The following is a 27,375-nucleotide window of genomic DNA, read 5'->3' as shown; positions in this document are numbered from 1 at the left end:
ACAATGTCAGATATTGCTTTGATTTTTTCCATAGGGTTGTTGTATTTCAATCTGTGGTTTCGATCTTGTGTCACAAAATCCCTAGTGCTCAAAAGTGATAGTTCTTTAAGGTCTTTTATGACATAATCAGAGAATAGATCGAGGCCATCTTTCGGTAGTATCGGCATAAATACCGATCTCGGTTTGAAATTGGTTCTTGCTGTTTGATAAATATCCAAGTCTGTGAGTGCTGCTGCTGCACATGGAGATATTCGGTCTCCTTCATTTTCATGTTCCAAATCCATCAGATCTCCTAGTGTCTCCATGTTCGTTATGGTCAATGTTTGTCCTTGATCAGGTGAAGTTGTTTTATTGAGGGTTCTGCTGCTGGAGTTCTTGAAATATTTCTGAAGCTTAAGCTTGCGTACATATTGAAATAAATCAATTCTTGTCTGTGCGTAGTCAAAGTTAGTGCTCGAACATTATGTCAAACCAAGGGATAACATTTCTAATTCTTGAGAGGATAGCTCCATATTGGTTAGGTTGATTACTGTATTGTCAGTGTTCTTTGTTTTGTTTTCTCCCATTATCGGAGTTTGTTCCTTCTGTATTGGGCCTTTGTTTGTTTTTGTACCTGTTTTTCCCCGCCGTCTGTCTTTTCTCCGTCTGCTTTTTGTTTTTGATTTTGATTTGGTTTGGCTTTCCCCCCAATCCTGCCTCGGTATTCGTGGCCTCAGAGTTGTGAGGCGCTGTAGCCGTAAAAAAGCCAACTCTTGTACAGGGGTAGGTACAGGGCCAGTCGCACCCGCGCTGTGGTTGCTTTCTGCATCTGTGTCATATTCCGAGCTTACTTCATTTTCGCTTGGCTCAGCCGTGGCGCCTTGGCCATTTGTTGTCGTTGCTATGGGTTGACGTCTTACTTGGTCAAACTTCCTGGGGAAGGTGTATATTTTACCGTTCATGTAATCGTTTCTATCCCTCTGGAATTATATCGCCTTTCTCTCTTTGATTTCATCTTCGTGTTTAGTCAGTCTCATTTTTATGTCATTCATTCCTGTTGTAATCTCTTCTTTATTCTCCCTTGTATCCAATTATTTGAGGATTTCTTCTTTCCTTGTTATCAGTTTCACCCTGTCATTCGCTGCATATTTAATCAAGATTTTTAGCATGTTCTGTGATGACTGGGCGCTGTTGTCGGCCCAGTCTTGCAGCATATCAGGGTCAGGATTTTCGTATGTAGGGGCTGTCATGATTCTCAGCCCTCTAGCCACTCGCCCCACATCTAGTTATCTGTTGAGGGATTTTACTTCCCACCACTTGGCCACCTCTTTTTTCAGAGTTTTTCTACTTCTGCCAATAATTTGTTAGTATTATCTTTGTCCGCTTCCTGATTTGGGGCTGTTTGTTTGTTTTTAGTGCTTTTGCCCGTATCTGAGTCGGTAAAAATATCCAGTGCTGCCTCTTCCCGTTCCCATTCCGCAGCCATGCCGAGAAATTGCAATGTTATTTGGATAATTCACTGCCCGTGTGTGTTTCACTCTTCACACCGGGACTTCCTCTCCCATAAACCACTTCGGTTGCCCGCTCACTGTCTCACAGAACCATCGCCATCTTACCTGACAATCTCCGATTACCCTCCAGCGATCGTAGATTCTCAGTCAGTCAGCCTTGTGTTGGTTTGACAGATTACTCGGTTCCCAGGATGCCGGTTCCGGGGGGCGCTGCGTGTCTTTTTTGCCAAAAGAGAAAACCACCAAGTGTCCTTTAAACTCAGCGCTTCCAGAGCGAGGAGGGTCAGCGTTGGATTTCCAGGACAGGAAATCCTTCGTATTGAAAACCAGTCCAAATTCTTTGTCAAGAAAGGCGCTGACTCAGTGAATTGTAATCCAAAGAAGATTTATTTATCTCAGTTGCTGCTCACAGACGCGTTTCGGCGGTAAGCGCCCGCCTTGTTCACTACATCTGCGCAAACCTAGGTGCTCATTATATATACAATTATACAAGCTGCTTTTACAACAGGTTTCAACTTGATTGGTTGCCATGATGATGCTATCATGGCACTCTTAGCAGACATAGCAGAGTTATTGACATGCTTTACTCATGAGTCCTGGCTAAGTCTTTTTACTTTGGCTTGTAGCTATTACAGTGCTTTGCCATTATTTTATAACGTTGCTATCTATTGACACATTATATACATAGGATGTCAGTAAATTTAACATATATATGCACAAAGGAAAACCGGTAGTGTTGGAATAGAACTAATAATGAAACAATTATTAACATTGTATAGTGAGATGGAACGTTATGTCAGAACCAAGGCTATATATATCTCCAACAATGTGACCCTCGGACCGCAGTGCGCTCAACTACCGATGCTCAGTGTAGGGGCTGGATCATGGCCCAAACAACAATTTTCATCCAAGGACGCGGCACTCCAGACTGGGTATTTGTTCAAGGCTTAGTTTATTAACACTTTCGCTCGACCAACACGTTTCAGCCTCCCACGGCTTTGTTCACGGTAGTAAGCCATTGTTTGTGTTTACTTTATATCATATCTGCCATAAAGGGGCATTATGGGATACGTAGTGTTCTGGTATTCATACGTTGTATTTACAATTTAATCAGACGTTTATCACTTTTCCGCTTTTAAACCTATAAACATTGCAAATAGACATGGCAGCAAGTTTACGTGCTTACTTTAGGGTATAGTTCCCATTTTCAATATTTACATATTTTTGTCAGTTTCAATTGAAAAACAACATTATTCTGCTCACATGTCGCATGCTGGAATAAGTAGTGCAGCCTTTTACAATCAATAGCCAAGTCAATCATAGAGTCTCTTGTCCTGGTATCATTGTACTTTTGGTATTCTTTCAATATGACCAAACAAGAAGTGATAGTCCTTTTCTTGTATCATCTCTCTTTCTCATTATATTTAATGTTTTTGCTGTTTCTGTTTTTATTACTGGTGATTCACACTTCTAACTTGATCTCAAATAGTGAAGCGTATTACGTTGAGTCATGTCATCCTCGGAATAGATATCTTATTCATTTTTAAAGGATCCATGATTCTCTCACCAGTTCTAATTGAGCAGTCTTTAGGGGTATAGTACCCTAAAATGAGAGACCAGGTCAATTTAGTTATATTTTCTTAAGGACAGAATATGTGATCCTGTATTTCAGATCTTTCCCAATGTTGCCGTGTCATTGTCAATTAAGATGTACATAGAGCTCCTCGTCATTGTTCATCCCTCTTTGTGCCTTAGTTTTGAGTCTGATGATTAGACGTGATTCAGTTTGTCTCAGTTTTTTCCGTCTATCTCCTCCTCTTTCATCCGGCATTACCATGAAGATTTCGTAGTATGTCATAGCTTTCCAGTTGCTGTTTTTACAAGACGCCATATGTTTGGCTGTGGCATATGACATATCTTTATTTTTCACTACCCTTATATGTTCCAATATTCTATTTTTCAGCATACATGTGGTGCTTCCGATGTATTGCATTTTGCATTCACATTCAATGATGTACACCACATGTGTGGACGTGCTTGTTATTCTTTCTTATATTTTCATCATTTTGCCATTAGGTTGTTTAATGCTGTTTTTGTTCTGCCCGATTTTGCAGGCCTTACACATGTTCCATTTTTTGAAGCCCTTTTGTTGATCAATCAACCAATTGCTTCTCTCTTTTGTATGTTTCCCCTTAAAATGGCTTTGCACTAGTTAATCTTGTAATGAGTCAGGTTTTCTGCAGCTGATCAATGGACCATCTCCTAGCATTTTCCCGATGTCTGAATCATTTGATATGAGATGCCAACACTTTCTGATTTTTGTAGCAATGAGGCCGCTTTCCTTGCTTTATGTTTTTATAAACCATGGGGGATCTTTTTCTTCCTTCTGTTTGTTAATCTTCAGTTCTCGATTTTTGTGCAACTCGCCTTTTGCTTTTCTCTAAGCTTCTTTCATTATAGCCTCTTGTCTTCAATCTGGTCATGGTTTCCTCTATTTTGTCTTCAACATATTTTTCTTTTGAGCAATTTCACTTCATGCGAATGAATTCGCCGTAAGGTATGCTGGCAATCAGTCGGTTGGGAAGGAAGCTCGTGCCATGTAATATACTGTTAGTTGATGTTTCCTTTCGAAATAGTGCCGAGTGAATTCTTTTATTCTCAATATAGACTTTCAAGTCTAAAAAGTCTATTTCCTTTTTACTTGTGGCATATGTGAAATCCAAACCCACTTCATTCTGACACAGTTTTAAAAAGTAGAGATAGAAATCCGGCAGTGTTCCATTCCAGATTAAAAAACACATCATCTTTGTATCGGACCCATAGAATTATTTTGTCTAGGTCCGTTTGATTAGCTGGATCCCAGGCGATTGTCTTCTCCCACCAGCCCATTGCTATGTTCGCGTAATTCGGCGAAAAAGAAATGCCCATTGCTGTTTCACATTCTTGTTTGTAGAGTTGGTGATTGAACAGGAACACATTATTAGTAAGACACAATTTGATCATCTCCTGGAGCATGTTTGATGTTACGTTGTTTGAGGAAGTAGTTGCAGGCATTTAGGCCGATTTCATGTCTGATCGATGTGTACAAAGACACTACGTCAATCGTCACCAGCAGAAATTCTTCATTCCATGTGATGTTATTCAGAATTCTGAGAAAGTGTCCCGTGTCTTTGATATACAAGCTCATATTTTTAGCAATTGGAGGTAAGTAGATGTCAACGTATTGTGAGACATTTTCATAGAGACTGTCACATGAGGAAACAATAGGTCTACCCGGTGGATCAATCAATGTTTTATGGATTTTGGGTGGGAAATAAATTGTAGGGATTACTGGGAAATCTTTTGATAAAAACGTGAGTTTATCAACAGTAATCCCATTTCGTGCCATTCCTGTAAGAGCTTATTTAATTGCAGTGTCATTTTGTTGATAGGATTGCTGTACAATTTACAGTAGTTTTTTGGATCATTTAATTGGCGCATGGCTTCATTAACATAGTCCTGGGTATCCATCAGGACTATGTTGACCCCCTTATCCGCAGGTTTAATTGTTAAATTTGCATCTTCTTTTAAGGATTTGATGGCTTCTCTTTCTTTTTTTGTCATATTTTCTCTTCTGGATACATTCCATATGTTGGAGATTTTTTCGATGTCATCCAGAATTGCTTCAGAAAATAAATCAAATTTGTTACCTGGGGACAATATTGGACAAAATCATGATTTTGGTTTAAGACCACTTCCTACTCTTTTGTCGGTTTCTATCAGTTGTGTTTCCGTTATGTCCTCTGTATTTGAGTCTTCCATAAGCCCAAAGATATTTTGAAGATCTAGTATTTCCTCTATTGTCCAATTGACATTTTGACTCATTTGGATATCGCTCCTGGTTTCTGGCGTTTTTTTTACTTGACGAGCATGCATTTTCACTAGTTTCAACTTTCGTACGTATTTGTACAGATCAATCCTGACCTGTGTTTGGTCAAAGTGCTTTTCCGGACAAAATGAGAGACCTTTATTGAGGAAGGATGTTTCTTCCTTTGTTAGCACATGTCCGGACAGGTTTATGATGAGATTTTCTATTTTCGATTTCTTAGAGGGTAATATCTTCTTTCTTTTTGCTCTTCTGCTTTTTCTGGTTTTTGCGCAGTTGTTTGTTGTCCTCTTCCACAATTTTGGCTGGAATTCATCGCGCGGCCTCTTCCTCGGGATATTGTTTTGTCCAGATTCATAAGCCGCACTTCTTCTAAAAAAATCGCACGGTGCATTTGTTCTGTCCGTCATTTCGTTTTCGCTAACTTCAGATTCACTTGTACTTGCTGGTGTACCTGTTGGTTGCTGGTGGTACGGTATGATCTTTTTCAAATTGTCAAAACGTTTGGCAAATGTCAGGATTCTGCCTTGGGCATAGTCCCTTTCATCTCTTATATATTTTCTGTGTTTGCGCTCCTCCATATCTGTTTCATATTTGTCTAGTCTTGTATCCATTTCCTTTCTAAACTTGGTTATTTACTCTTTGTTTATCTGTTGTTTAATCATGTCTTCTATTTCGTTGATTTTGGTAGTGATTTCTCAAATGTCTTTTTTGCATGCTTAATTAATATGCGCCTCATATTCAATGAACATTCCACATTGTTTTTCAACCCATTCATCAATTAGGTCTTTTTTAGTGTCAAGGTCTGTGGGCATTGTAAAAATCCTTAAGCCTCTTGGTATACGTCTGATTTCTATATACTTTTACAGAGCGACAATTTCCCAGCTTTTATTAATTTCTTTTTTGTACATTCTTTCCGCCTGATTAAATAGTTGTTTCAGGGTATTTGGTTGTAGAACTGCTGCATTACTTCCACTCGATGTCTCATTCGCTATGTCTCCTGGTGGTTTGAAGTGATTCGCTGCCTTTCCGGCGCGTTTTGCTGCCTGCGCCTCCATGCAGTGTTTGAATTGCCTCGTTAATCTTGTCAGTGTGATGTCTGATTCTCTCACTTCTTCGAGCCTCAAAGTGTTACACAATTCAATTTGTTCCAATCCCTGTTTGTCGAGCTTGTAAACCGCCGTATTGTATACGAAGTGTTGTGCTTGTAAGCTCTTTTAAACTGTATCGCTCCACTGCTACTATTTATCTGCAATCCACTGCTTATGATATCACATATTGCATCATTCATGAAATGGTCAGTGATATCACTGATGACATCACTGATGACATCTCAAATGACATCACTGATGATATCACTAATGACATCATCCAGTGAATGTGGTTTGGTTAGATATTTAAATATGTATTATATATATAGCAATCTGCAGTGAAGAATGAGTGGATGTATAAGTGTCTGGATGGAGCATTTAGTAGCACTGTGATTGACTGTCTAAGTGACTAATTTAAAGTGTCTCACTGAATATATGATATACTGATTAAACTGTGTAAATATCTGTTTCACTTTATCTCTTTTTGTGTAAACTACTACATAAGTTGGTTTCCACCTCAAAGTCTATATTACTAATAATTAGTTAAGTGAGTATCTGTATGGGATAGTGAATGTATTTGTGGTTGGATGGGAGGTGCGTGAGTGTCCAAAAATGTGTAAATAGTGTATTTAGTATTTATATGAGTTTAATACTGCACGTGGAAACAATGTTTTGGGTGAGTGAATCTCTTTATGGGTGTGCTGATGACTAAATATATTTCTCAATGATACATATCCAACAAAGTTGAAATATAAATGGCAGTGTATGTGACACTTGTTGTTTATAAATAAGTATACATAAGACTCAGTGATTATATGAGTGACTGTATTGAACACTGTATACCTGTAATAGTGATTTTATAGCACACTAAGTATAAGTTACTATCTATATGAATAAATAAAGTAGTTTTTTTATAAGTGTGTACGTTAGTAAATGTAAGTATGATCAATTGTTTGCATAAGTGAGTAGGGTGACAGCATAAGTGAATAGGATGTGTGCTGGTGTGTAATGTTGATGTAGGTGTATATGTATATTTGATCATGGTCTATTGATCTTTGTTAGCATGTATGAGTGAATCTATAGGTAAGTGTTTAGATGTGTGTTTAGATGTAGGAATCCCTTAGTGGGTTTTTATAAACTTGTATTGGTGTGTCAATGGTTTCAAACATGGTACTCCATATTTTATAATGAGTGTTGAAATGTTTTGCTACTGTATGATGAGGAGTATCAGATTATCACATGGATTATGTCATTAGAGATGTCATCAGTGATGTCATTTGAGATGTCATCAGTGATGTCATCAGTGATGTCACTGCAGTGCAGTGGATTGCGGGTGCGCGAGTTATAGTTAGTACAACTAACTATAACAGGGGAATTTCAATGGTTTTGTACAAGTGAAATGTCTAGCTAACTATAACACCCCTAACACCTATGGTTTTTTCAGTGAATTTCTAAGGTTTTATAAATGCTAATTCCTAACTATAACATGTCTGAAACCTATGTTTTTTGAGTGAATTAGAAGGTTTTTTAAATGCTAATTCCTAACTATAACATGTCTGAAACCCATGATTTTTTCAGTGAATTAGAAGGTTTTTTAAATGCTAATTCCTAACTATAACATATCTCAAACCTATGTTTTTTTAGTGAATTTCAAAGGTTTTTCAACTGATAATTTTTAAATATATTTATTGTTGTTTTTGTTTTATATTTTTTTACTACATTTCTTTAATCTTTTTATTTTTACATGTTATTTTTAAAATTATATTCCACATTTTCTTATAAACATTTTTTAAAATAAAAATATATATTGTTTAATTAGTTTGTATTGTTTATAATATACTTAAATAATTTTTATTATTATTTTTTTTCTTTTTCTGGGAGTCGCGCACCCAAAGCGCACCCTGCTCATTTACTGCGCGCATCGTGTCTGCCATTTTAGGATTGCTGTATAGGATCTGGGTAGGGTGTGCAACGGGTACAACTTTTCCAACGCGGTTGCAATGCGACTTGTAGGCAAATTCTGGCGCCTGCGCGAGGTATACATATTACGTGAAGTGACGGACGCGCGGTAGGGCGTGACGTCATATGCATATCGGACGCGGGGGTGCCCTACTCCTGAGAATTTTTTTTATGTTCAAAAAGTTATATATATATTTAATATTAATTTTAAGACAAGACATTATCTGAGGTTATTATAAAAATAATATTCTTTAACTTTATTAAAAATGACATCACTGTTAAATGCAATTTAGCGAAGTCGCGCTGGTTGCGAGCAAAGTGTGAGCAGGGTGCTTGCTGAGTGCGTGCATCCTACACGTACCCCATGTGACCTCAAAAAAAGAGATTTGATTGGTTCATTAGACTTCCTATTGAAACTATGGAAGGACCCCATCCATTTCAAACACTCTTCTTAGAACTTTTCTTAGGGAAAGACCTGCTGTTCCTTCCTGATTGGAGAAGAGATTCACCTGATTCCACTATGGCTGCAAATTGACCACCTTCCTCTGAATCAGACCATTCTTCAGCAGAGGAATTTATTGCAGAACCTCCCCCTAAAGAGAGATATTCAAGTATTGTGTGGACATTTTTCACATTTCCTTCAGGCCTGAAGAAATTAAATGCTACTAACGTTACTTGTCGCATTTGCTAGGCAGTGCTTTCTAGGGGAGACCCCACAAATAAGCACCTGCAAAAAAAACACCCTGTGAATTTTGCAAGGGAGGAATTGAGAAGGCTGAGGGAGAATCCTGTTGATCCTTCGGCTGTTCTAAGCACAAGTGGAGCAACTCAATCAACGTCATTAACGCCTCCCGACATCGGTCCCCTATTTGGGAAAGTCCGGAGGACATGTATAAAATGCGGTTGTCTAATTGCATGAAGGGAGCAGTCGGTAGATCTGGTGTGTCGAGCCATTGACAACCGCCGTTTTCAGTTTTCTCCTCACAGTTTTGAGTTCTGTTTCTCTAGTTCACATTTGTTCCCCTCTTTTAAAAAAAACATACAAAATCGTTAAAAAAAAAAAGAACAAAAAGAAAAAAAAAGTTATGTTCTGAACTAACTACTCTGGTTAAAGAGAGAGCTAAACTAACTAGTATGGTAGTGTGTGAAAGTTTAGATGAATGTATCTGTAGTGCATAATTGACTGTAAAAATACATTTGTGATGTGTGGTGAATGCATAAGTGCAGAATTATAAGGAAGTGCTGCAGCATGACACTGTAAACTGTTTAACTACAGCATGCTGTGGATACAACATATGTATATAAATATGTTGTAGGTCTGTGCTTCCCTCATCACAGCTGCTTAAACTGCAGCCATGTGGTGACACAGGCACCCTTGCACCATGGGGCAAGGATGTCCGTGTCAGGTGGAGATTGCTTTTGTGCAGGAAGGGACCCCTTCCTGCACAAAAAAAATCAGTAAAGGCATTTTTCTCCTTCAATATATGCTGTGCATTGTGGCATATATTAAAGTGAAAAAATGAGGACAAGTAAAAACAATGTTCTTCTTTGTGCTTTGCTACACCAATAGGAGAATGGTACAGCATTCACAAACGTGTCCAGATTGATGATTTCTAATAAATCTGGAGATGTGTCTTGTTCTATGAGTGTTCAGTGCTAACACGCACAGCAAAACCTATAGAACGCCTTTTCAACGCAAAGTGGTGTGTATGATGAGATTATATTTACATGGAAAAGAAAAGGTATACAGAATGCCTTTTCCTCACCTTGAAAATAAGAAAGAGAGTTTATGGCTAGGCCAATTGTTATTATGGAGTACATTTCTGTACTGATAACAGAGAACTAGATACATTTATAACTACTTAAGTTTTAGGGAACTGATTGGACATGTTTATATATTACTGAAGGGAAGAGATGGGGCCTAATATGACATGTGCAAAAACAGTGACGTGGTTTAAATGAAAGAGTTTAATTTCTTTTAATTCTTAAATTACCAAGACCAACAAAACCACCATATGTGTCTAGTATGTTCTATAACATGTATCTTGCAGACAGGTGTTCTGAAGCTGTCCCCTATTTCATACCTGTCTGCATTGGAATTTTCTGGCACAAATCTAGTCCATCCATCTTCCTTTTCATCAACTTTGTAGAAACACAGTCCATTGTGCATTTTAAGACTTACTAAAACTTACCTCAACAGTAATACACCTAAAAAATGCTACACATTTTATTCACTTGTTTTTTATAAACTAAATTGTGGTAAATTCTATATCTTAAAATTAAGATCTGTAAAAGAAAGGAAAAAATAGTTATAACATGTAATAATACATTTTTAATAGCACAGCATAATTTTAACATTTAACAAAGTATTGTATTTGCCTTTTTTGCCGGTCTCAGAATATATTGAATTTCACTAGGAATAGTGATTTCAATCGTACTCATCACATAACAGCGGGCAAAAAAAACCAATTAATTAGATTGTTTAAAAAAAAACAATAATCCATCTATAGTAAAATACAAGATAATATAGTGCACACATATATAGAATGATTACTGCTAAGAAAATGTTATAACTTAAATGTATAAATCTATAAATTATGCCAGTTACAATTATACACAGAGACAATGTGCAACAAAAAGTTAATAATTCAAAGAAATACCTTTTCTTGAGGCCAAATTGTATTTTTGCAGTCATTTTTGTGTAAATTGTCCAATGGTAATCCTATTTAATGGTAATAATACACTTGTCAGAGGCTGAATTACCTTCCTAAAACTTTGGATTTAAAAATATTAGATAGGAATTTGGTAATTCGAAAGGCAAACATTGATTGAAAACCAACTCTGCATCATTAGAAAGACTCCAGCCTTTCTCACTTTTTAGTTAGGCATTGAAATATCCAGATGTTGTTGAAGGACCATCCTGGAAAATGATTGCTACTGCTTCAAAAGTCCTTCCTGATATTGATAGTTAACTTGCTACAAAATGTTTTATTAAAGTGTCTTCAATCAGCTGTACAACGTTGCATCATTAAAATTATATATTTTCCATATCTCTGTATAAATAATGTTGATAATATATCTGATTTGCATTGACTACACTCCATGTTTTGATTTGCAGCTTTAACTAATTTACTGAAAGACACTAATTTACAGTCTGGTAATGTCAAATATAGAAATCTTTCAATATCTACATTAGTGTTACATGTATACGTACAATTTTCACATTGATGTTCCCATTTATAACAAATTTAAAACAGGGGTAACCCAATTTAACCCTAAGGCACCTGGGTAAGGACATACAATTCCAATAAATAAACAATGCCTCGAGATAGATAGATATACTAAACAGTATGATGAAGAGAATCCTATTTTCACTCTTCCTATAGATATAAATCTATTTAGAATAACTTATATATATTTCAAGTACCCATAGTCAATGGACAAACAATATATGTACTAGATTCAAGGTTCTTTGAATTGTATTTATTTCATACGTATCTTTGCGAAAAAAATCTTAAATTTTTTATATTCTGAAAAACACATATACACAAACACATTTCAATACCATATATATATATATAACACCATATATATGCACATACATAAAACACAATAACAGACCAAATTCCTGTCTTATTGCTCTCTTCGCCCTTATTTAAAAGCAGGATGCACCTCACTTTATATTCAACAATGTGCAATCCCTTCCCAATTAGATCACCATCAATTCAAACCCCTAATTTTTAAGGTACTCCCAAATTGTTCTATATTATTTAAATTTTTTGTGCTGTCTCAAAATTTATGTCGACGCGTTTCAGCCACTATTCTTAGTTGGCCTCATCAGGACTAGGCCAGTCGAGTGCATGAACATTCAATCTCACCCATCTATGCACGCCCGGGAAGTCACAGTCGTGGGAGACCGGAGGAACAAGGAGACTAGAATCCGACGGAGAGGAGATGAGATGCCGATAGAAGTTACGCGTCCATTGAACCATTTGAGAGAGACAAAGGGCCAGATGTAGGTAAATGCCATTTACCGATTCTTAAATACCGAAATTCAAGCAAATTCGGTATTTAAGAGCTTCCCTACATCTCAATATTCATTTTTACCACTTATTATTTACCAAATCGGTATTTTACCGAATCGCAAACCCTTGCGATTTGGTAATTTTACCGATTCGGTAATTTTTCTGATTCGGTAACTTTACAGATTCGGTAAATTTACCGAATCTGACAATTTTCGCTTTCCTACATCCCAATTGCTCAATACCGGTCGGTAATGGCCGAAAATACCGAATTTCGGCCGTTACCGACCGGTATTGGGCTACCTACATCTGGCCCAAAGTGTAGTGGAAAAGGTGTAAACGTACTATTGATGGTGCTCAGTTGATTTTTGCCAAGATGGGATGTTCATGCACTTGACTGCCCTAGTCCTGATGAGATCAACTAAGAATAGTGGCTGAAACACGTTGACAGCAATTTTGAGACACCACAAAAAATTGAAATAATATAGAACAATTTGGGAGTACCTAAAAAATTAGGGGTTTGAATTGATAAAACCGCTAGGTGACTCAAGGATTGTGATCTAATTGGGAAGGGATTGCACATTGTGGAATATAAAGTGAGGTGCATCCTGCTTTGAAATAAGGGCAAAGAGAGCAATAAGACAGGAATTTGGTCTATTATTGTGTTTTATGTATAAAATGTAAATATGTGTATATATATATATAGTGTTATGTATATATATATATGGTGTTGAAATGTTTTTGTGTATATGTGTTTTTCAGGATATAAAAAAAAGACGATTTTTTCACAAAGATACGTATGAAATAAATACAATTCAAAGAACCTTGAATCTAGTACATATATTGTTTGGCCATTGACTATGGATACTTGAAATGTCTAAATAGATTTATATCTATAGGAAGAGTGAAGATAGGATTCTCTTCATCATACTTTTTAGTATATCTATCTATCGCGAGGCATTGTTTATTTATTGGGATTGTATATCCCATTTATAACAAAGGCCAAAAATATTCTCTATGTCTACCCCTTCATTTTTCAATACAGTCCGCATATACATTATAAATTTCATTACAAGACCGGAGGCTACCAATATGCTTATAACTTTTAATGCAGACCCAAGCATCCGCATATGTCATAAAGTAAAAGTTCTATACTAGAACATAACAGATGAAACAATAGCAGTAGTAACCAGGCAATTAGCCTCTTTTAAATGCGGCTCCAAGCAGATAAGTCATGTTTTTCTTATCCTTATCATTACTAGTTTTATTGACTGTTATCTGATTATTTACTTATTGTGAGTTATTTATTAGCAACCTATATGTACTGTTTATACTACCTTCTCTTTATCTAACGAACATTTTACTTTTCAAATGGGTTTTAGTTACTTGTAATAACTTGTTCCTTACCCTATCCCTGATTCGGGCACCCGTTCTCCAATTTACGGAGATCGGCTTCCCTTCATTTCCTCTCCCCTTTCCGCCGTTTTCGCTGTCTGCTTATGCCATATTTTTTTATATTTGCCGATTTCGGCTCTTAAGGTGCTTCTATGTGCCTCTCCCTGAAGCGTTTCTCGCTTCTTCCCGCCATTAGCGGATTTGGAGACTTTTCCCCTCATCGCCGCCCATGACTCCGAGTCCACCGGGACCCCAGGAAGGACCGTTGGCAACACACGCGCTGCGTGTTATGCTTGCTTAGGTACCTTCCTCGGTCCCATTGCTCTCAATGGGTGTTCCTAAGCAACAGACTGATCGCGCTCGAGGAGACAGGCAGTTTCCCGACGCGATCAGCTGCTTCTGACCATAACTACAGTTTTTCTTAGCGCTCGTACCAAAATTACCATTTCACCTATATTTCTCTTAAAACGATCGATTAATCCAACCCTATCCTCACATTTTTGCAGTTTTAATACTGTTTTGTTCTTAATACGTATTGTTTATTAATTAAGAGTCTCTTCGTCCTTCTGGACCCTCCCCACCCTAACCTGCTATATTAATACATTTAATAAAAAAAAAAGAGTAGTGAATTATAAATTATTTAAGTACTATATTAAAAAAAATATATATATTATAATTTTTATCCCTTAAGTTATCAAGGCATCATATATTTATTACATCATCATCAAAGCTTTATTCGAGGATTATACTCATAAAAGCACAAACATACATTTAAATACATCATTTAAAAGATTACATTCGAATTATACAAAATTTTAAAACAATTGTGCAGACATAATCAATAAGAAACTTTGATGTATAATTACACAGAACCCACAAAAAGTACCCCGATCAATTTGCATTAGTAAGAATTGCCCTTTGTCTAATGGACCATGCCCACCCCACGTACTTTGCTGTTGCTAGGACAACAGGCATGTCGGTGGAGGTACAAAGTATTCGTAGTGCCTCAACACCCCTAAGTGTCCCTAAATTTCTACAGACAGGGGCTAACCAGACTTTTCTCGGGGTGGTATAAGCTATGCACATAAATAAAAAATGGCCTATGCTTTCGTCTGCTGCACCACAAACTGGGCAGCAGGAGGTGGTGGAGCTTCTCCACCTACCGGTCAAATATCTCAGAGGAAGGGCACCTGATCGTAGCTGGAAGAAAATCTTCCTATCCCCTGGGCTGGTAATACTGTCCCAATATGGTTCCAATGCAGGATATTGTTTAACTTCGAGAAAGCGCCCGTCATGGTGTCAGATCTCGTTTTGTTCCAGAGTCTTCCAGCTACCCAGTCCCAATATAGGCTTTTAATCGTGTTTTTACTTGGGAAGGGTTCCACAGATGGATTGTCCCATAGATTTGAGAGGCCAAGATCGCCTAAGGCAGTCCTGAGATTTTTTAGCCAAACTATCTTATGGAAAGTATCAGCTTTAATTATGGCCGAGAACCCATCTGCATAGTGCCTGATCTCCGGGGTAGTCCAGAGGCGTCTCCAATAGAGAATCAGGCGCAACCTCACTTGTTCGCTAACTGGTCTTCTCCCTAAATCGAGACCAAGTGGGATTAGTGGTGTACTCTGCGGGAGTCCTGTGATTCCCCTAAGAAACCTATTCCCGGATAACTGCAAAGGGAGGAGCTTCCCAAATCCCCACAACTCTGCCCCATAGAGGGCATACCCAAGAGCCTTGGCGTCGTATACAGCCAAGACGGGTTTTTTTGGCTTAGTCTTAGACTTTTTATGTTCCGCCCGAAGTGCCCCCGAGATCTGTTGGTGCCTCAGAACCGCCTTTTCTATGTGTTGGGACCATCTTGAGTCGTTTGCTATCTGTATCCCAAGATAGGTAAATACACTGACCACTTCAAGCTGCCAGTTGTTCAGAAATGTTTTCTGCCGGGGTCTGCGTTTTGATGTGAAGGCCATCAGCTTGGTCTTACCCCCGGTTTTGGATAGAATTAGCGTATCGTCGGCGAACATCAGGATCGGAACCCCGAGGCCCGTCAACGAAGGCGCGTCTACACTGGCATCCAGCATCCGAGCCACTATCCTATTAATAAATAGGGAAAAAAACAGGGGAGCCATTGCGCACCCCTGCCGCACTCCACGCTCAATCGGGAAGTCAGCAGATGATTCGCCATTCATGCCCCATTGGACTTTGGCGAAATTACACTTGTGCAACCTCATTATCAGGGTGAGTAGCTCAGCCGGAAGACCTATTTCGCTCAGAACTGCCCAGAGCTTTCTCCTTGGGACCAGGTCGAAGGCAGCCCGCAGGTCAACAAAAGCAACATACAGGCTGCCCTCGCCAAGCACCACCGTCCCCCACTGCAGCAGAGCAAAGCGAAACACCTGGTCGACTGTACTTGTAGCCCGCCGAAAACCAGCCTGATAAGGGGACAGGGCATTGTTCTCGTCAACCCAATCAATTAGTTTGTTTACCACCATCCTCCCTACCACTTTTTGGACAGTGGCGATCAAGCTTATCGGCCTGTAATTAACCGGGAGAGACCGATCCCCTTTTTTATATATGGGTATGATGGTTGCTCCCTTCCATAGTTCAGGGACAGCCGTTCCCTTTGCTATAGCATTACCCAGAAGAAATACATATCTGGCCCACCTCACCTTGTCGTTTGTAAAAACATCAGATGGTACACCATCTAAACCCGGGGCCCTTCCCCCGGGGGCAGTGTATATTGCGAATTCTGATTCTCTAAGGGTAAATAAATTCCCAGTGGGGAATACAGCCGAAATTGCTTCCACATCCTTAAACTCTGCAGTCTCAGCATATTGGGGTTTGAAATAATCCACCCAGGCACCCTCGGCGACATTATTATCGGGTTTGTCTGGAGTTCCACCTCTACCCCACTTGACAATATTCCAGAATAACCTGGAGTCCTTAGCCCCCGAAGCCTCCTTTAGTTCAACCCAATGCTTTTCGTCCCATGTTTTTTTAGCTAGGGATATGCTAACCTTGTAGTGCTTCCTGGCGCCACTAATCGCTACCTTGTCCCTGCTCCTAATTGCTCTGCCCAAACTTAACCTGGCTTCCCTGCACTGATGGTTAAACCACCTAGCTGGTTTGGGTGGTTGTTTCCTGTTTGTCTTGCGAGGCCTCAGGAAGTGCGGTTTTAGGAGGGAGAAGAGCTTGTCATGTATGTCAGTTATTTCCCTAGACCCAGGGATTACTGGGTTTGCATCCTCCATAGCGGTGATTGCAATATCTACCTTAGAACTTATAAATGCCATAGATTCTGCATTAGCCAATACACTCGGCCATTTAAGTCTGCGCATGTCGTTGGCCATAATAGGCGGTGGGCCATCAGTCGATGAAGAATTCCCTGATTTGTCCAACCACCAACTGTGGGTCACACAGAGAGGATTATGATCACTCTCCAATCTGCCCTTGATTTCCATGTCGCATACCAACTGCCACAAGTTTAGGCTACAAAGGACATAATCTATCCGGCTTTGGTGACGACCATTGTCGAATGTACAGGCGCCTTCCCTATCGCTCTTCGTTCTCCCATTTAGGGCTCTTAGTCCTTGTTCCAAACAAATGGCATTCAGTTGTAGTATATCTTTCGTCCATCGCTTAACCGGGGCCAGATTTAAAATAGGCACGCCCCACTGCATGTCTTCCTCTTGCCCCAAGGGAACATCGGAGCTATCCAATGGTTCGAAAGTCCTATTTAGGTCACCAGCTACTACAACTTTATTTCCCAAGGACTGCATTTCCAAAAAAGTGGACACAGCCTCTAAAATGGGTGAATTCCCTATGGTACTGCCCCTAGCATAGATGTTATAAATGTCTATCCCTCCCCAGTGTTCTGATGCGATTCTTACCATTTCTTTGCCGTATCCAAATTGTTATACCTCCCATCGGTCGCCCCCTGCCGCCTCTACTAGCCGGGATTGCAAAATTTAGATAGCCAGGGAGAAATATAGGATCGCAGGCCCATGTCTCTTGAAATAGACATACATCAAAACCATTTATGAAGTCTATCCAGTTTTGGGATACCAGCTTGCTGCTCAACCCGCGATATTCCATAAAACCATCTTCCCTAAGCAGGGACGTTCTATAAGGTCTGCTCTTACAGACACCCCGGAGTGGGGTGTTGGATTTCCTACAAGCCTCTCCATATCACAATTTTTGTCCTCATTATTATTCACAACCTCTAGAGTGCCAGCAGTGCTAGTTGTAATTTAATCTTCATTTACAGATACCCCAGAAATTGGGATAAACTCCCCACATGTTGCCTCCAAATTCACAGTTTCCCCGCTAGTGCTAATTTCATTTGGTTCCACATTTTCGGTTGTCAAAAGAGTTAATACAGACTCCTCACATGTATCCCAAAGATTCACATTTTCCCAGTTGTTCGTGGTATAATCAGATTTAGGTCCGTCATAACCCCAACCCTGGGAATTTTTTCCATTTGGTCAATGAACCCACCCTGGATCTGCCATCACTTCAAAACGATTATACGTTGGTACATTACAATAGTTTCCCCGTTGGAAGGGTGCAGCGAAAGGAACAAATCCTGGAGAGGGGAGATTGTTGTAGCAGCCTGCTTCAGGAACTATGCCAAATTGAATGCCTGGTGGTCTTGGATAGAAGAATGTAAGGTCGACAACACCAATTCCAGCACTGCTTGTGCCCCAATTTTGCCTCGTGATCAAGCGTACCACCCTGGAATCCTGGAAATTGACAACTATACAATCCCCCTCCAAGCGCTTAGGAGTGCAACCTATCCAGTCTGTTCTTCTTACTCCAATGATCAGCCCGTCCACTTCCCTGGGCAATCGTCTATTGGTCCTTAGCCAGTGTATTGCCTTGTTTTTCAGCATCTGGAAGGATTCTCTTTGCCCAACCTGCAAAGGTGGTACATTGGTGAGGATAGCAACGAAGGGGTAAGAATCTGGAGGGAGATTCATAGGTGGTGTCCTGCGAGTGGCCCTCATAGGAAGTGTAACAGGCAGACCAGGGGCAGGAATAACAGGGCGGGATGTTGGAATGCTTGGTGGGGGTTGGAAATTATTCAATACGGGGTTACCAGTTTTGGAACTGTCTTTGGTACCCGTGGCTACAATATCAGGGCATTTTTTGGGTTGGAGAGTATTGCTACTCAGGTTGGCCGTTTCTCCAAGGGAATTTTAAGGAGTTCCAAAGCAATTTCCTTATCAATATCTTGAGTTGCCCGACTAAAATATTTATCTACGGGACCCAAGATTGTTAGCCCCATCTCGGGCTGGGGGGAGCTTTGGACAGGGGTAGTCAGAGGGGAAGGCATACTTAGCAGGCAGTATACTTAGTAAGGGAAGAACAATATAAGCCAAAAACACAATTTCTCAAGTCACAGTAACAGACTATGGCAATGAATTGAAAGTTAAGCGAATCAAAATATCAGAATGGCTTACAAGTGAAATCAGTGTCCCCAGAGCAGTAACACGATATCAGAGAGTGGGCCCAGCCCAGCCGCCTTCAGCCACTGACGGCTACAGACGGTCCCGCCCTTGTCCCGGGCTTCTCCCGGCGAACTCCCGGGCAGCGGGAGATAATCCTGTTCTTATTGGGTGTGAAGAGCACAGGGGGCGCGGCTAACAGGGAGAGCGGGCCAGGTGTTCCAAGTTGGCCGAGCAGGGACTCCTGGGAAATGGAGTCCCCGCACTCACGCTCGCAGCCCTGCCCAGCCCCTAGGCTCACCGGTAACAACAGCTGATTCCTGGGACACAACTCCTCATGAAGCGGGACCCGCGAAGCGGGTTCCGCGAGCAGTAGAATGAAGACACAGCGGGCAGCCCCACAGGAACGTCCGGAGATGCAGCAAACTTCAAGAAGCACAAACAAAGTACAGGAGACCCACCGGTCAGCAGCTGGGAGGAGTGTTTTATAAGCAGAGCACAGGTGCACAGGGGGCGCGGCTAGCAGGAAGAGCGGGCCAGGTGTTCCAAGTTGGCCGAGCAGGGATTCCTGGGAAATGGAGTCCCCGCACTCACGCTCGCAGCCCTGCCCAGCCCCTAGGCTCACCGGTAACAACAGCTGATTCCTGGGACACACCTCCTCATGAAGCGGGACCCGCGAAGCGGGTTCCGCGAGCAGTAGAATGAAGACACAGCGGGCAGCCCCACAGGAACGTCCGGAGATGCAGCAAACTTCAAGAAGCACAAACAAAGTACAGGAGACCCACCAGTCAGCAGCTGGGAGGAGTGTTTTATAAGCAGAGCACAGGTGCACAGGGGGCGCGGCTAGCAGGGAGAGCGGGCCAGGTGTTCCAAGTTGGCTGAGCAGGGACTCCTGGGAAATGGAGTCCCCGCACTCACGCTCGCAGCCCTGCCCAGCCCCTAGGCTCACCGGTAACAACAGCTGATTCCTGGGACACACCTCCTCACGAAGCGGGACCCGCGAAGCGGGTTCCGCGAGCAGTAGAATGAAGACACAGCGGGCAGCCCCACAGGAACGTCCAGAGATGCAGCAAACTTCAAGAAGCACAAACAAAGTACAGGAGACCCACCGGTCAGCAGCTGGGAGGAGTGTTTTATAAGCAGAGCACAGGTGCACAGGGGGCGCGGCTAGCAGGGAGAGCGGGCCAGGTGTTCCAAGTTGGCCGAGCAGGGACTCCTGGGAAATGGAGTCCCCGCACTCACGCTCGCAGCCCTGCCCAGCCCCTAGGCTCACCGGTAACAACAGCTGATTCCTGGGACACACCTCCTCACGAAGCGGGACCCGCGAAGCGGGTTCCACGAGCAGTAGAATGAAGACACAGCGGGCAGCCCCACAGGAACGTCCGGAAATGCAGCAAACTTCAAGAAGCACAAACAAAGTATTCATGTCTGATTCCGACTCAGATCAAGCTAACACAGCTGAATCTGATTTTAACGATGAATCTATCAGGAATCTTATACATAAAGAAATTAGATCTTGCATGTTCTCTACTCTTTCCCAGGTCATGTCCTCCAAGAGATCATTCCCTCCCGGAAGGGATGACTTTAGTAACGACGACCTTGAGGATGAGAACGCAGAAATAAGGGGTAAGAGGCACAAAAAAACGAATAATATTGATTTCACCCCAGAGAGCACGGGAGGTCCTAACACCTTGAATTTCACCGGAGGTAAATTCACCTCACTTGCCTCAGGTGTCCCTGGCGGCACAAAATCGAAAGGTGTCCATAGCGGCACAAAAGTTTTAGGTGTCCCCCGCGACACATATTACCAAAGTGCTCAAAATTATACCAATGATGATCTCAATGATGATGCCTCAGATATTCAAGATGAATATATCCTTGATCTAGATGATAATGACCAAGATTATGACTCACTTCTCTTTGGTGGTGACGCTCCGTCATCCTCTAAAGATAGTATTTTAGACCCTTAATATTAAACATCCTAGAAGTTCCGAATGGACCCCCCATGACCACATTTGTAAGTTTATCACTAAGTGGATCAGAAACCCTTTGGAGAGGGAGACTCGAAATCTTCTGAGAGCCGAATGCTCCAGACCCTCTATAGAGGGTAAAGTTTGCCAAACCCCAAATCTCGATCCTGAGCTAATTACTTATCTATTTAAACTCGGCAGGGACCCTCGTAAAGGACTGGAAAGATCCTTAAAAATATGCCAAGATAAGGTTTTAGACATCTTGGGTCCCCTGACAAAAATTATTGAGGCAGCAGAGGAAAGCTACCTCAACGACTCCCCTCTTGATACCCTTTCAATTCGTGGTTGGAGTCAAAGAGCTCTAGTCTTGTTGGGCAATGCTAATGCAGGGCTCAACTCTGAGAGGAGAAGACTGGTTTTAACCAGAATTAGCCCTAAACTAAACGATTTGGCTGACAAAGAACCTTCTCTTAATCCCAAAGGTCTTCTCTTTGGTGAAGACCTAATAAAAAGCCTTGGTAAATATGTTAATACCTTTACCGCCTTGGATAAGGCTCATCAAAACATGGAAAAGGTATTCAATTCTAATAACCTTTTTGGAAGGGCCGGAAGAAGGGGCCAATCTTTCGGCCGGTTCAACCGACGGCCCTTTCCTAGATCCAGGGGTTATGGCGGAAGAGGATATCAACCCCCCAGCCAACCTCCATTCTATCCCCCGAGAGGAAGAGGATTTCGTTCCAGAGGTTTCAGAGCGAGAGGAGCTCCTGCCGACGCCAACCCTCAAAGTGAGTACTCCTTCCCCTCCCCCTTCTTCGAATCCAAGAGTGGGAGGCAGACTGAAGTTCTTTTACCACAATTGGAAACTTATCACACAAGATCCTTGGGTTCTAAATACTGTAGTTGGTGTCTATGTGGATTTCTTTCAAAACCCAGTCCAGAACTCAATTCCGAAGCCAATTCCACTTTCTTTGGATCAAGAAAAAATAATAGAGGAAGAAATTTCCTCAATGCTCCAAAAAGGTGCCATCATAGAAGTCCCTATGGAATTTCTGCGGTTTGTAAGCACTCTTTTTCTTGTAGAAAAGAAGGACAAAGGTTGGAGACCCGTTATAAATCTCAGGGAACTCAACAAATACCTTGTTTACAGACATTTCAAGATGGAGGGAATCCATCTTCTCAGGGACCTCTTATTAGAAGGGGACTGGTTAGTCAAATTGGATCTGAAAGATGCCTACTTTACCATCCCCATGGCCAAAGTTCATCAACCTTTTCTTCAATTCATCTGGAAGAACCATCTTTACCAATTTCAGGCCCTTCCTTTTGGCCTCTCCTCAGCCCCTTGGTGTTTCACCAAGGTGATGAGGGCAGTCACCTCATCCCTAAGAGAAAAAGGTATTCGTCTCATCATTTATCTAGACGACATCCTTATACTGTCTCAAGATTATGATCAGATCATTCAAGATCTCAAAACTGTTGTAGACCTTCTAGAAAGTTTGGGTTTTATCATAAACAAGGAGAAATCCATTCTTTCCCCTTCCAAAACGATGGAATTCCTCGGTTTCACGGTAGACACAAAGAATTGCCTTCTTCTTCTTCCTCCAAAGAAAATTTCAAAAATAAGGAAAGAGATAAAACATGTCCTGAAACAACGAAATCTCCCTTTGAGAGAACTAGCCCGAATCTTAGGCCTTCTCTCTTCTTCCATTCAGGCTATCTTTCCGGGCCCCTTAAATTATCGAGCCCTTCAAAGAATAAAGGCAAAAGCTCTCAGATCTGGTCTCTGGTACGGAGACCACGTTTCTCTAAACCAGGAGGCTGTCTCAGAACTGAATTGGTGGTTAGACAATTTGGACGCATGGAATGGCAGATCGATCTTTGGTTTAGCTCCAGATTTTATTTTGGAATCAGACGCGAGCCTTCATGGCTGGGGTGCTTGTCTCCAAGACCAAAACACTGGTGCGATCTGGTCTCAAGAAGAATCCTTTCTACACATCAATTATCTGGAATTGAACGCAGGGCTCTATGCTCTAATGAGTTTCAAGCACTCTCTTCAAGGCAGATCAGTAATTCTGAAAATGGACAATATGTCCGCTGTTGCCTATATAAACCGCTTGGGTGGCACCAAATCGGAGGACCTGTCAAACCTGGCCAAGAAACTTTGGATTTTCTGCCTGGAACAAGAGATCTCACTCAGAGCAGAATATCTCCTGGGAAAATCCAACCTATGTGCAGATTGGAGTTCGAGGTTCCTCATAGACTACAGCGATTGGAAACTCAACACTTCTGTCTTCAATTCCCTCAATCACTTCTGGGGTCCTTTCCAAATAGATCTGACTTTCCAACTGAACAATTATTACAGCTGGATGCCCGATCCGGGTGCTCTAGCGGTGAACGCCTTTCTCCAATCTTGGGAAGGGATCATCGGCTATGCCTTCCCTCCGTTTGCAATGATCCAGAGAGTACTTCAAAAGGTGAGACAACAGCGCTCTTCAATAGTTCTGATAGCTCCATTTTGGCCGTCCCAGGCATGGTTTCCCACTACTCTGGAACTAACTTACGATCTCCCATTCCTGATTCCTTCACTTTTAGACCTCCTTACAGACATAGACGGTCGAATTCACCCTCTCGTTCAGACGGGGAATTTGAGCCTTCTTGCCTGGAAGGTGTTAGGAGATCTAACCATCTCGCAAGACTTTCGTCAACAGCTTCTGCTCTCCTCGGAGAATCTTGGGCCCCCGGTACACATTACCGGTACAACAACATCTGGAAGATATGGTTACGTTGGCGCTTGGAGAGGCACCTGGATCCCGTGGAAGCACCTATCGTTGATATAGTTAATTTTCTGGGAGAACAATTTGATAGAGGTCTGAGTTACAGGTCTATCAACTGTTATAGGTCTGCGATTTCTGCTGGTCATTCCCTTGTCAACAATAAGACGGTAGGTAAGAATCCTATTATATGTAGAATTCTTAAAAGTATAAGGATCAGCAGACCTCCTAAACCAAGATATCAATATCTTTGGGATGTTAAATTAGTTCTTGACCTTTTCTGTTCCTGGCCTGAGAACTCCCTTTTGAGTAGAAAGAATCTGTCTTTAAAATTGGCAACTCTTCTTTGTTTAATATCATGTCGAAGAGTTTCTGATGTTAAAGCTCTTGACATTTCATATAGGAGCTATGATATGTTTGGAGTCAAATTTGATTTACATAGGAGAACCAAAACCATGTCTGATTGTATTTTTTACCCACGTTTTGACATGTGTAATAAACTTTGTGTTGTTCACTGCATGAAAGAATATGATTTAAGAATGAATTCTCTTCGTCCTCAGGGCGTTGATCAATTACTTATCTCCTTTGTTAAACCTCATAAAGGTATTTATTCCAGTTCTATAGCAAGACGGGTTAAAATTGTTATGGGCCTTGCTGGCATCAATCTGGATCTTTTTAAACCACATTCCATTAGAGGTGCTATGGCAAGTAAGTCTTTCTGGTGTGGTGGTAAGTTAGAAGACATTCTTAAATCTGCTGATTGGTCTAATTCTAGGACATTTGCTCATCATTATTGCAAACGTATTACTCATATGTCTGATGCTGTTTTACATGACTACCAACAAGCATAATGGTAGCCTCCGGTCTTGTAATGAAATTGCGATTCTCCTATTAACATGACCAGAGAATCTGGATTTCATTAAAGACACGGAGGCTAGCATTATCCCTCCCACCCATCCCTTGGGTGGTTGTATTTAATTTCATATCTGTTGCACTTGTATTTTATTCTCATGTTATACTTGTTCTATCCTTTTTACAGGATTTATCTTTGATTACTCTATGATTTACTGCAAAAAGAAAACATTTTTTGTTTTATTCTTCATATTTCTGAATTCATTTATACCTTTTTTCTTTTCAGATAACCTCTCGTGAATTTATCGTATGGCTCCTGTTCTACATCCTTTGGATTTGCTTCCTGTTGTTTGAATTTTGAAGTTCTTGGTTTCTCTATCTTCATTCAAGTTGTACTTCGTGGATGCTCCTTGGACTTTTCCTTCCTTTGATCCACATTTAAAAGAGGCTGATTGCCTGGTTACTACTGCTATTGTTTCATCTGTTATGTTCTAGTATAGAACTTTTACTTTATGACATATGCGGCTGCTTGGGTCTGCATTAAAAGTTATAAGCATAATGCTAGCCTCCGTGTCTTTAATGAAATCCAGATTCTGTGGTCATGTTAATAGGAGAATCGCAATTCCTGAGCATCTTGTTGGATATTTTGTCTAAATTGTGTAGAACCAAAACAAACATCCAAAAGATTACAAACATCAGAAACGCTTTGTATTTTACTTTTATCAGTTCTCAATTTTTCATGAACAGAATGCAACAAGGAACAAAATCTTTGTTCCCAATTCTCCATAACTTGCTGTTGCAAACCTTCAATAAAAAAACAACCTTGACCACTACATTAGCATAGAAGTTGACACCAGAACTATTTTCAAACTGATAATCAACAATCTCTTCAACAGTGTCCCTTTTCTTTTTGCTTGCAATCACAGCATTATCTTGTTTTTTGCCCTTTTCTACACCTTCAGTACAGATATTCTCAGACCTTCTTTTTCGACCAACCACACGCTTTTAAAATACAGGATACTGACTAAGTATGGGCGTAATGCGCCAATTCGCTATCCGCAAAATCTGCAAATTCGTGCGAATTTGCGGATGTTTTTTTTTTGTGTTCACCTGCGGTTCCTCTCGTACTGAGCAGGATTACTATTGCAACAACACATCATCAGTAGGGTAAAACTAACCTGTCTCACGACGGTCTAAACCCAGCTCACGTTCCCTATTAGTGGGTGAACAATCCAACGCTTGGTGAATTCTGCTTCACAATGATAGGAAGAGCCGACATCGAAGGATCAACACTGGTGGGATCTGGTCTCAAGAAGAATCCTTTCTACACATCAATTATCTGGAATTGACCGCAGGGCTCTATGCTCTAATGAGTTTCAAGCACTCTCTTCAAGGCAGATCAGTAATTCTGAAAATGGACAATATGTCCGCTGTTGCCTATATAAACCGCTTGGGTGGCACCAAATCGGAGGACCTGTCAAACCTGGCCAAGAAACTTTGGATTTTCTGCCTGGAACAAGAGATCTCACTCAGAGCAGAATATCTCCTGGGAAAATCCAACCTATGTGCAGATTGGAGTTCGAGGTTCCTCATAGACTACAGCGATTGGAAACTCAACACTTCTGTCTTCAATTCCCTCAATCACTTCTGGGGTCCTTTCCAAATAGATCTTTTTGCCAGCAGACTGACTTTCCAACTGAACAATTATTACAGCTGGATGCCCGATCCGGGTGCTCTAGCGGTGAACGCCTTTCTCCAATCTTGGGAAGGGATCATCGGCTATGCCTTCCCTCCATTTGCAATGATCCAGAGAGTACTTCAAAAGGTGAGACAACAGCGCTCTTCAATAGTTCTGATAGCTCCATTTTGGCCGTCCCAGGCATGGTTTCCCACTACTCTGGAACTAACTTACGATCTCCCATTCCTGATTCCTTCACTTTTAGACCTCCTTACAGACATAGACGGTCGAATTCACCCTCTCGTTCAGACGGGGAATTTGAGCCTTCTTGCCTGGAAGGTGTTAGGAGATCTAACCATCTCGCAAGACTTTCGTCAACAGCTTCTGCTCTCCTCGGAGAATCTTGGGCCCCCGGTACACATTACCGGTACAACAACATCTGGAAGATATGGTTACGTTGGTGCTTGGAGAGGCACCTGGATCCCGTGGAAGCACCTATCGTTGATATAGTTAATTTTCTGGGAGAACAATTTGATAGAGGTCTGAGTTACAGGTCTATCAACTGTTATAGGTCTGCGATTTCTGCTGGTCATTCCCTTGTCAACAATAAGACGGTAGGTAAGAATCCTATTATATGTAGAATTCTTAAAAGTATAAGGATCAGCAGACCTCCTAAACCAAGATATCAATATCTTTGGGATGTTAAATTAGTTCTTGACCTTTTCTGTTCCTGGCCTGAGAACTCCCTTTTGAGTAGAAAGAATCTGTCTTTAAAATTGGCAACTCTTCTTTGTTTAATATCATGTCGAAGAGTTTCTGATGTTAAAGCTCTTGACATTTC

The 27,375-nt window shown here is 41.0% G+C and overlaps 1 protein-coding gene across 2 annotated transcripts in view; it reads left to right on the top strand.

The window, feature by feature from the left end:
* Positions 1-27,375, top strand: part of LOC144767596 (alpha-tectorin-like) — a 295,475-nt gene that overhangs the window by 230,654 nt on the left and 37,446 nt on the right. Inside the window, exon 4 of one of the 2 annotated variants that reach the window (XR_013598275.1) lies at positions 25,143-25,376. The exons of the other annotated variant lie outside the window; for it this stretch is intronic. The gene's annotated coding sequence lies outside the window, so the exon portion shown is untranslated. Of the gene's footprint in view, positions 1-25,142; positions 25,377-27,375 lie in introns of those variants that run through there. 2 annotated transcript variants of the gene reach the window in all.

This window comes from Lissotriton helveticus, chromosome 7 (assembly GCF_964261635.1).
Source record: "Lissotriton helveticus chromosome 7, aLisHel1.1, whole genome shotgun sequence".
Classification (NCBI taxonomy): domain Eukaryota; kingdom Metazoa; phylum Chordata; class Amphibia; order Caudata; family Salamandridae; genus Lissotriton; species Lissotriton helveticus.
This window is presented reverse-complemented; position numbering and strand designations above follow the sequence as displayed.